The sequence below is a fragment of the Pinus tabuliformis genome, chromosome 8 (assembly GCF_031772625.1).
Source record: "Pinus tabuliformis cultivar Carrire ecotype Pingquan chromosome 8, CPIR1, whole genome shotgun sequence".
Lineage (NCBI taxonomy): Eukaryota > Viridiplantae > Streptophyta > Pinopsida > Pinales > Pinaceae > Pinus > Pinus tabuliformis.
In genome coordinates, this window is record NC_142294.1 from 349,028,468 (window position 1) to 349,038,811 (window position 10,344).

The 10,344-nt window shown below is 40.2% G+C and overlaps 2 pseudogenes; both read left to right on the forward strand.

Annotated features, from left to right (window-relative positions):
- The first annotated feature begins 3,013 nt into the window (after positions 1-3,013).
- On the forward strand, positions 3,014-3,966 carry LOC149235573 (PHD finger protein ALFIN-LIKE 3 pseudogene; annotated as a pseudogene).
- Positions 3,967-4,688: 722 nt separating this feature from the next.
- LOC149235574 (FAM10 family protein At4g22670 pseudogene) lies at positions 4,689-5,829 on the forward strand (annotated as a pseudogene).
- The last annotated feature ends 4,515 nt before the right edge of the window (positions 5,830-10,344 follow it).

A 10,344-nucleotide genomic window follows, 5' to 3' on the forward strand; every position in this document is an offset into this window, starting at 1 on the left:
ACGGGAGATTGTTCTTCAGAAGAAGATTCCACATGTTGATCTAGTATAGGAATCCCCCCTTCAAGATGTGGAATCTGATTATCAAACTCTTGAAATTATTTCATTTTTGTGAATCTATCCAAGCGATCAAGTTGCCACTCAACAACACTGTCAGATTTGGATGATTCAATAAAAATGACATCTCTAGATACAACAAACTTTTTATTTACTTCATCATAGAGACGGTATGCTTTAGAGGTGTTTGAGTACCCCAGGAAGATACACTTACGACTTCTAGCACCAAGTTTGTTTCTATATACCTTTGGTATTAAAGCATAACAGGTGGAACCAAAAATCCTGAGATGTTTTACCGAAGGAACATGTCCATACCATAATTCATAAGGAGTCTTGTTTCTTATAGCACTAGATGGACATCTATTCTTTATATATGCATCACATAGAACAGCATCAGCCCAAAACATTATCTTTACATTTTTGAAGAAAAGCATGGATCGTACCATATTCAAAATTGTTCTATTCATTCTTTCTGCTACACCATTCTGTTGGGGATTATAAGGTACAGTTGTTTGATGTTTGATCCCATGTTGGCGAAGATAGTTTTCAAATTCATTTGATGTATATTCTTTTCCATTATCAGTGCGAATAGACCCAATATGAGATTGTGCATCATTTTCAATCCACTTATGAAAATTCTTGAATGTTTGAAAAGCATCAGATTTGTTCTTTAATAAATAAACCCAACACATTCTGGTGTAATCATCAATAAATGTCATGATATATTTATTTCCATTTGCAGAAGGAACAGGCATTGGACCACATAAATCTGAATGAATGAGTTCAAGCTTCCTATGTGCTCTTGAATGTGAATCATGAAAAGACTATTTGCTATTCTTTCCTAGAATGCAAGCATCACATTGCTTATGTTTTCTAGGAATTGTAGGCAAACCAGCAACACCATTTTTCTTTAATAAGCGGAGACTGTCATAGTTTAAATGTCCAAATCTAGCATGCCATAATAAACTTGATGGAAGTGTACCTTCTTCATGATGAGAAATATATGAGAAATGTTGTGCATGAGCAGAAGTTCCTTGCAGTTTAAGAAGTCTTTCTTCTTCTATACCCCTCATGACAAGTGAGTGGTCAGATGCCTTTCTTACCTCAAGCTTTCCATCAAACATATGAATGGAGTGACCTTGCTGGCAGATGTGGACCAGGGACAGCAAGTTTCTCTTGAGCTGTGGGAGATATAGAACATGGTCCAGAAGAAAGTCTGGAAGACCAGGCAGTTTAAGCCTGATTGTGCCAAGCCCTGATGGCTTGATTGTTGACTGATCTGCAAAGTATACTGCTCCATCAACATTGTCAGTGAAATCTTCAAAAAAATCTTTCCTATGAGTCATATGACAGGTTGCTCCTGAATCAAGCAACCAATCATTTTTCGAAGAAGCAAGTGAAGCATTAAACAAATCTTCATTTACTCCAATGTTACATTGTGCCTCAATATAGTGAGCGGATTCAGGTGCTTTACCTTTGTCTGTGTCATCAGTTTTACCTTTCTGCTGATTTCTTCTCTGCTCAATTTTGTCCCATGGTAGCTTGCATGTAGAAGCATCATGTGATCCATTTCGTTTGCAGCGAATGCAATGCAGATCTGCCTTTTCTGCTTGAGAATGTCTGCCCCCTCTGCCTCTGAAGTATCTTCCTCTTCCTCTTTGTCCACCTATTCCTCTTGTAGAATCTTGAGCAGGATGCTTTTCTTTATGAGCAAGGCAAACAGTCTCTTCAGAAGATTCAGGGACTGTCTTCTTTCCAAAGGCTTTCTCTCTTTCAGCAAACTTTTTCACAAGAGAGTCAAAGGTTATATCTTTAAGATTTCCATTTGCTTGTAATGACTCAAGATAATTGGAGTAGGTAGGATAGAGTGCTTTGAGAAAGGCAATAAGAGAGATATCCAGCTCAACCTTAGTGGATTTAATATCATGCATTATAGACTTTATTTCAGATGCAAGAGCAAGAGGATCATTATTTTTCAGTTCAAGAGTGAAGAGTTTAATCATGAGCTAAACAACTTCAAGTGCAGAATGTGTATCATAGAGTTCTTTCAGCTTTTGTAAAGCTTCAAAGGCAGTGGAATAGGATGAAATATGACGACTTACTTCTTCATTTACAGATGCTGTAATCAATGCATAGGCTTTGCTGTTCTTGTTTTCCCAAATGATAAGTTCTTTATCTGATGTAGGCTGCACAGGGTCTTTGTCTTCTTCTCCGACACACACTCCTTTCCACAACTCATTGTAGATGAGGGTGTGTTTTACCATCCGAGACCATTCAGAATAATTCTCCTTTCCAGTGAGAACTATTCCGACCATAGAAATGATTGAATGCATTCTGTAAAAAAATGTCTCTGCTGATAAAAAAAAAACTTCTGTTGATAAAAAAAACTTCTGCTGATATACAGTGAAGTGGTATTCAAAAAAGGCAACAGATTTCAAATACTTTTATATCCTGTTTCTTCAAATCCCTCCGAGGATATTGTATCTGTTATCACTTAAGAATTCTAATTTCAAAACCGCTCACATTAGTTTGATGCTTTGTTCAAAGGTTATTATGTGCTACAAAGCTCTTTAGGTGATTTCGTAGCGCATAAGTCAGTTTTAGGTCCATACAAGCTCTACAAGCACCATAGCAGGACTTCTTCACCAGAATTCTATGAACTCTAGGCAGAGTAGTCTCTTAAGTGGTGTCACAACTTCTTTTGGAAGCACTATTCAAGTTCCTTCTGTTGGTTCCTCAAACTCTGTCCAGCAGTCATAGCTCCACTCTGCACCATCTTTTGCAAATTCAGGCACATCTGTTTCAAATTCTATACAACCTTCTTCTGTTGCTACCATAACATCTACTTCTATTCAGTGGGCTCCTATTACTGCAACTTCTAGCCTATATCAACAGCAGCCTGTGCCAACTACTGATCTTGGCCAGAATGATTCAGAAATTTCTGTTCAACACATTGGATTTGTTTTTGGGAATTGTCCATTGCTTTCGTTCGCTCTAGCTATGTATCGTCAACCAATCTGAACAAATAGATTACAAGCCCAGGAGCCGGAGGACTCATAACCAGCTCTATTTCTTTTTCTGCATTTCACAGCCAGTGTAGGCAAATAAAATATATACAGAGACATCATATCCATGAAAGGAGGGTCGGGGCCTTACAATCCGCGCACGGTGGAAGAAGTCTTCAAGGATTTCAAGCGCCGAAGAGCCGGAATGATTAAGGCCCTCACTAATGATGTGGAAGAGTTTTACCAACAATGTGATCCGGAGAAAGAGAACTTGTGCCTTTATGGGTTGCCAAATGAGTCATGGGAAGTTAATCTTCCAGCTGAAGAGGTACCACCAGAGCTTCCGGAGCCAGCTCTGGGAATTAACTTGCGCGGGACGGAATGCAAGAAAAAGATTGGTTATCTTTGGTTGCTGTTCATAGTGATGCGTGGCTGCTGGCTGTTTCGTTCTACTTTGGTGCAAGATTTGGGTTCGACAAGAATGAAAGGAAAAGACTTTTTATCATGATCAATGAACTTCCAACTATTTTTGAGGTTGTTACTGGAGCTGCAAAAAAGCAATCAAAAGAAAAAACTACTGTAACCAACAACAGTAGCAGCAAGAACAAGTCTGGTATAAAGCCCCGAGCATCTGAATCTCAAGCAAAGCCATCAAAGTTACCACCACCTAAAGATGAGGATGATACGTTGGATGAAGAGGAAGACGATGAGCATGGTGACACACTTTGTGGAGCTTGTGGTGAGAATTATGCCTCTGATGAAGTTTTGGATCTGTTGTGATATGTGTGAGAAATGGTTCCATGGCAAGTGTCTTAAGATTACTCCTGCGATAGCCGAACACATTAAGCATTATAAATGTCCATCTTGCAGCAACAAAAGGCCCCGAATTTAATGGATGGCCGAGGGGATCTTTAATTCAACTTAACAGGTGATGACTATCTCTAATGTTTCTACCTAGTGGTTTCGGATGCAGAAGATCCTCTGTTCCTTTTATATGCAAGTGGTAATACAGGGAAGATTGCCCTGATTATATTAGGACCTGAATATGGTTTGTCATGGAGCCCTCTCAAAGAAGGTCACCTACTAAGTGGTTCAAACGATACACAAATATGCTTGTGGGATATAAACGCTGCATTTGGAAAGAAAGTGCTTGAAGCCAATTAAATATTGAAGGTTCATGAGGGGAAAGTTGAGGATGTTACAGGACATTCGAAGCACGGATATCTTTTTGGCTCTGTTGGAGATGATTTTCATTTGCTCATATGGGACGTGCGTACACCTGCACCTAACAAGCCTCAACAATCAGTTGTAGCTCATCAGAGTGAAGTTAACTCTTTGGCCTTTAATGAAGAATCCTGCAAACTTGGCAAAGTATCAGGCAAATCCAAAGATTGCACCTGTCATTGCTAAGATGATGGGCAAGTTTGCTGGAAAATGAATGGTATCTTGGTTCAGAGTCTTTAATTTGGTCTGGGAGCAGGTTAGTTGCCCTGTTAAGAGTAGCTAATTAATTTTGCATCTTGGACGAATGGCATTTATCAAATAAACAATACCGAAGCTCAGGTTCTTTCAGTTCGTCGTTTTCTCCCAAGTTCTGATGATAGTTTAGTTTAAATGCATGCATGGTTTGGTTTTTTTTCATCGACTGAGGGAGGATTTAGGCGCTTTGGAAATGAATGCGTCATGGACGCCAGCAAAGTAAATCAACCGAAGCTCTTTATCAAACAATGCGACAGCAATCCCGCCGTTCTTCAGGACCCAGCTCTGAAATTTTTCAGGGACTATCTTGAAAAGCTCGGCGCCAAATTACCAGATTCTGCATACGGCAAGGGTGAATCGGCAAAGAAGACAGAAGCTAAAGATAGTTTTGTGGATGAGAGCGATGATGACATGCCAGAACTTGAAGAACAGTTTGGCCCTTCAAACACTGCCCGGAAAGTGCCTGAGGAAACTGCCAGTGATGAGGAGATAGTTGAATCTGACGTGGAACTAGATAATGAAGGAGTCATTGAGCCAGATAACGATCCTCCTCAAAAAATGGGAGATCCATCTATTGAAGTAACTGACGAAAAACGAGATGAAGCCCAAATGGCAAAGTCAAAAGCAATGGAAGCAATGGCAGATGGTGATTTGGATGAGGTTGTAAATCATCTCACAGAGGCTATTGAATGCAATCCCACATCCGCGATCATTTATGCTACTAGAGCTAGTGTGTTTGTGAAGATGAAGAAACCTAATGCTGCCATTCGGGATGCTAATGCTGCTATCAAGATAAATCCAGACTCTGCAAAAGGTTACAAATGGCGAGGCATGGCAAGAGCAATGCTTGGTCACTGGGAAGAGGCTGCCAAGGACCTGCACCTTGCTTCAAGGCTGGATTATGATGAGGAAATATCAGCTGTTCTAAAGAAGGTTGAACCAAATGTGCATAAAATTGAAGATCATCATAGGAAGTATGAGCGTCTACGTAGGGAAAAGGATGAGAGAAAGAAAGAGCGTGAAAGGCAACGCAGACGTGCTGAAGCTCAGGCGGCATATGAAAAAGCAAAAAAGCAAGAGAAAACCTCTACGTGTAAACCATGTGGGGATGCCTGGTGGCTGCTCAGGTGGGATGCCTGGTGGCTTCCCAGGTGGTATGCCTGCAGGTGGAATGCCTGGTGATGTTGATATGAGCAACATCTTGAATGATCCAGAGCTGATGGCTGCATTCAGTGATCCAGATGTAATGACAGCACTTCAAGATGTGATCCGTTCAATGAGTGGCTGTTGAGAAAATAAAGCTCAAGACAGTCAGAGTTTAGTATTGAAACTGCTGAAGCTGCATAATTAACGATCAGTGAACCAAATTTTGAAGACTTTCCTATCAGCATTAAAAAAGTTTTTGTGTCAGCACACATGTATATGGGAAAAAACTTCCAACGCATCAAGGACGTGGCAGTCTTCTACATTTTGGGTGATTAGAAGATAAAGGACATGCTTCTTTGCATTCGAATATTTTGGGGAAAAACTGAAGCCGAGAAGCAAGGATAGTCTCCTAATATTTCTGGGCAGTTAAGAAGATTCAACATCCAAGGTCAACATGGAGCATTAAACACCCATTACAGCCAAACTAAAGGGGAGCAGATGTCAAAGAACGAAGTTCATTGTAATTAAAGCCATCAAGCATGTAATATGGAGTTAGAGTCATAGTTAATTTAGAACTCTTAGAAAACTCCAGTCAGCACTTTATTGTATTTATTAGTTAGTTAAATAGTTGATAGGTGTCATTAGAGGTAGTTATCGAATTCCCCTCATGCTGGAGGAGGAATCTCGAACAGTTAGAATAAGAATTCTATATATAGCTGAAACAACAATGTAATGAGGGTTGGAAAACTTTATAACAGAGCATATTATTTGGCTTATGTAAAGACTCACTTTTAGTAATATAATTTTGATTTTACTTCTCAGGATTCATGAAGGATTTCCTATATTCAGAATGTGTGATGTTTTCCTTTTCTTAGTTTTGTTTACAGTGGTATGGATGTATAATCACTCAGAATTCACTGAATGTGCTCTGATTTCCTGTATGCATCTGTAAACTGTGTGGTTCCATATGAGTGTAGGTTCTGAATATTCAAATGCTGAATGCCCTGACTTCCATGTAAGGTCAAGATTTTTGTTATTTTGAGGTGTTGTTGACTCCATAGGCCCAATGGATACTTGTTTAATGTATTTCCAGCATTCATATTTGTCACAGTTGTTCTACAAGAGTTAGCCATCTTATTTTAAATCAAAATCATTATTATACCCAGAGAGAGCCCTCTCAGGTTGAGGAGGCTAAGCCTCAGCCTAAAGTAGGTTTGAAATAGTTACTTAGAGTCAACCTGACCAGCAGCCTATCAGGGTCTGATTTTGAGATAACAATATCCACTATATTTCATATCTACAAACTCAGTTTGAAGACCATAATATATATATATATATATATATATATATATATATATATATATATATATATATATATATGTATATATATATAGATATATATATATATAGATATATATATATACTGGTTAATATAACCACAACGCACAAATATATATATATATACAGGATTCAACAGTGAAATATTTTTTTTTTTGCTAAACTCGATACCTCAATGATTACCCAAGAGCACGGGCTTTATCTTTCTCGAACTGCCAGGAGCACGGGCTTTCTCTTTCTCAAACACTCGGACGGTGCTAATAGTTCTGCACAATTTCACCTTTAGGAGGTGCTGTCGTTTGGAGCTCGGAGGGAGCGCAATGGACTGTCTTTCATCTTCCTTTGGCGTGATTAATAATAACAATACCTTGCGCCCAAGGCTTGGGGTCTGTCACGCGAAGAACAACACTGTATCAACGATGCGCAGCAGCAGCCTCAATAACCATTCTTCCAGGTGATGGCATTGAGCACAGGTCGTTGGCTCCAAAAACAAGCCTAAACCCCACTATTTTATAGCCGAACCGCCTGCACACCCATTTGTCATCAAACCACTACAATAACATCGACACATGCGACATCAGTGCTACGAATATTCCAAACATTCAAATATGCAGCCAAAATTGAAATAGATTGCGGTATATAGAGTCACATTGAGGTCCCTGACCAACCCAATTACGAGTTCTGAGTGATATGGTGAACAACAGGTGTACAGTGGAACTAGAGGCTGAAGATGTCGAGACCAATGTTACCCTCCAGTAGTCGGTCGCTCCAAGCTCGATCCTAACCTTCCACGGACGCCGCAAGATCTATGACCATAAATGAAAGAGCATTGTGATAAGCTCGGTCCACAACGTAATTCTCCACAACTTCCAGGTAGGCGACGTTGCAGAAAGCGATACAGTCGATCACAAGCTCAGGGTTACAGTTTATCGAAACTGGTTCTTGAATGCTTCATGGACGCGGAGACTATGACCACAAATGCAAAGGCAAATCATACACAAAAACCTACGAGTGTGAAGACCAGAGCCAAGGCGCAGAGCGGATTGGTAGAAGGTGTCAGGCCAGATAAACGTTCCAGGCAGAGGTCAGACAAACATTCCAGGCAGAGGCGTTATGGACAGATGGAGCGCTCATGACAGAGCAGCGCTCAGGACATAGGAGCGCTCAGGACAGAGATAAGGGAGTTACAAGGAATCTGGCACTTGGCTCTGATACCATGTCAGGCCAGGGTAACTCCAGAATGAGCGGAAGAAAAACTGATATGTAATTTCATTAGAGAACTATTGATTATATACAAGAAGGAGACGGAACAGTTCATCTTCTTGATGACTGTTCACGTTCCAGTTCACCCATCCGTTGAGGATTAGGTGTCAACAGGGTGAATTTTTTTGTTTCTCATAAACCCCTATATATGATTCGTTAGACCATGAGGATGTCGATGTCCATCTCAAATTTTTTGATCATGGTTGTCATTATCTTTTCACTCATTCATTTTATCACGTTTCTGATTCACCTACTATTGATCTTTCTAAAACATCGGTCTTTGATGATCCATCTTCTGATGAAGTGGAAACCCATCAAGTTGTCGAGGCACTTCAGCCCGAGATGATGGTTATGTTAGGTTCTCATAGCCTTGATGAAAGTTCCACCTCCGATCAGAAATATGTTGAATCACCCAAGGCTCCTCATCATTCTCTTGTTCACATTGAAAATCAATCTAGTTTACAGTTTTCGCATCCTCCACCGGAATCACACGATCCTTTCGCTCATGCATTGGAGGAGCCATACATAGCAAGCACTGTGGTGAAACGAAAATTTTTCCTCCTTTTTCATGTTTGCTCGTGTGTCACATTCGAAAGAGTGTACATCTTTGTCATCCGCATGTAATGTGACACAACACTATGATACATCTGTAGGGTGCCTTTCATGCGCTTTCAATCTTTTCTTTTTTGTAGATGCATTCAAACTCTGAATGTTCTAGTTTTCATTGTTTTATCTTTCTTGTTTATTGGTTAACTTGAATATCTTTCTTGCGAGTCATGCCATCACTCACATGAGTCAACCAATGTGTTGGTGGCTACATTGGAAATACCACTTCACATGAGTAGGCCCATGTTCTAACACGCAGCCGTTATCTTCACTTTGTTTAAACCTGGTTCCAGGCTTGGCTTAGTGAATTGTGCAATCCTTGAGGGCAACCGACCTTCAGTCCAAGAATTGTGTAGTCCAAGCCCGCAGTGAGCCTTCAACTCCAAAACTACGCAGAGCCAACTGAAAGCTTGCCTTCAACTGGGAAACTATGTAGATTATGAGAGTCATCCTGAGCAACTCACCCCAGGAATTGCGTAGAAGCTTTCCCTCAGCATCTACCCAATGCATGAGCTAGTGAGTTGTCCAATTCCCCTGGGAATTGCACAATATTTTTGTGCATGCATGGCAGATTTCTCCTAAAAAAGAAAAAAGTGAAAAGTGAAAAATCATCCCTAAAAAGTAGGGATATATTTTTAGCAGTCAGAGTTACACGAGTTATTTTTGGAAACTACTGCCATGTGTCACTTTTTACTAGATTTTTGGCCTTCGTGTCATAAACCCTAAATCGACCAAATCTATTTAATGGACACCTCCAGAGCTCATTTTCACATTGAATCTTAGAGTTATGGCATTCTTGAGGAGATCTAAGAACCTTTGGCACAGTCATTGCAAATTTTTCAGGTAGGTCTTGTTTTTCTAGCCTTTTGCTGTTTTTTCTGTCACTTTTGTGTGCTTGGCTTGTGAGAGTGTTGTTTTACCCATTTTATTGAACTATCGATGACGTTTTTATTTTTTTAGCTTGTAGAAGTGTTGTTTTAAGTTTTTCATTTCCTTTCCCAAGTGTCGCATGCATAACCCATTTTTTTCACTAACGGTCACCATTGCGGCAACTCTCTCCACATGCTTCATTGTTCTTCAGTTTGATTGATTCCTGCACTTGTTTTGTTTGCATGCATCATCATTCACTCAGATCTGCACCCACCTTCACTTCTACTTTCAAATCTGCTCATTTTCATGTTGCCATTAGACAGATCTGGGCTTCCTTGGCCCAGATCTAGCTCTTCCCTGGCATGCACTACACATTTTTAGATTTCAAGGCTCTACCTTGGCTTTAGGAATTGCATAGAAGATGCCAAGTCCTGGCTCCAACTAGACACTGCGCAATTACAGGAGCGAGTCCAGAGCCTTGGTCATTGGGATTTTGTAATGCGCAGTCCTAGTTGGATTGAGCCTGATTGAACTGTGCATTGCATAGTTCTAGTCAACGTCACCTCCCCACTGGCAGTTGGGA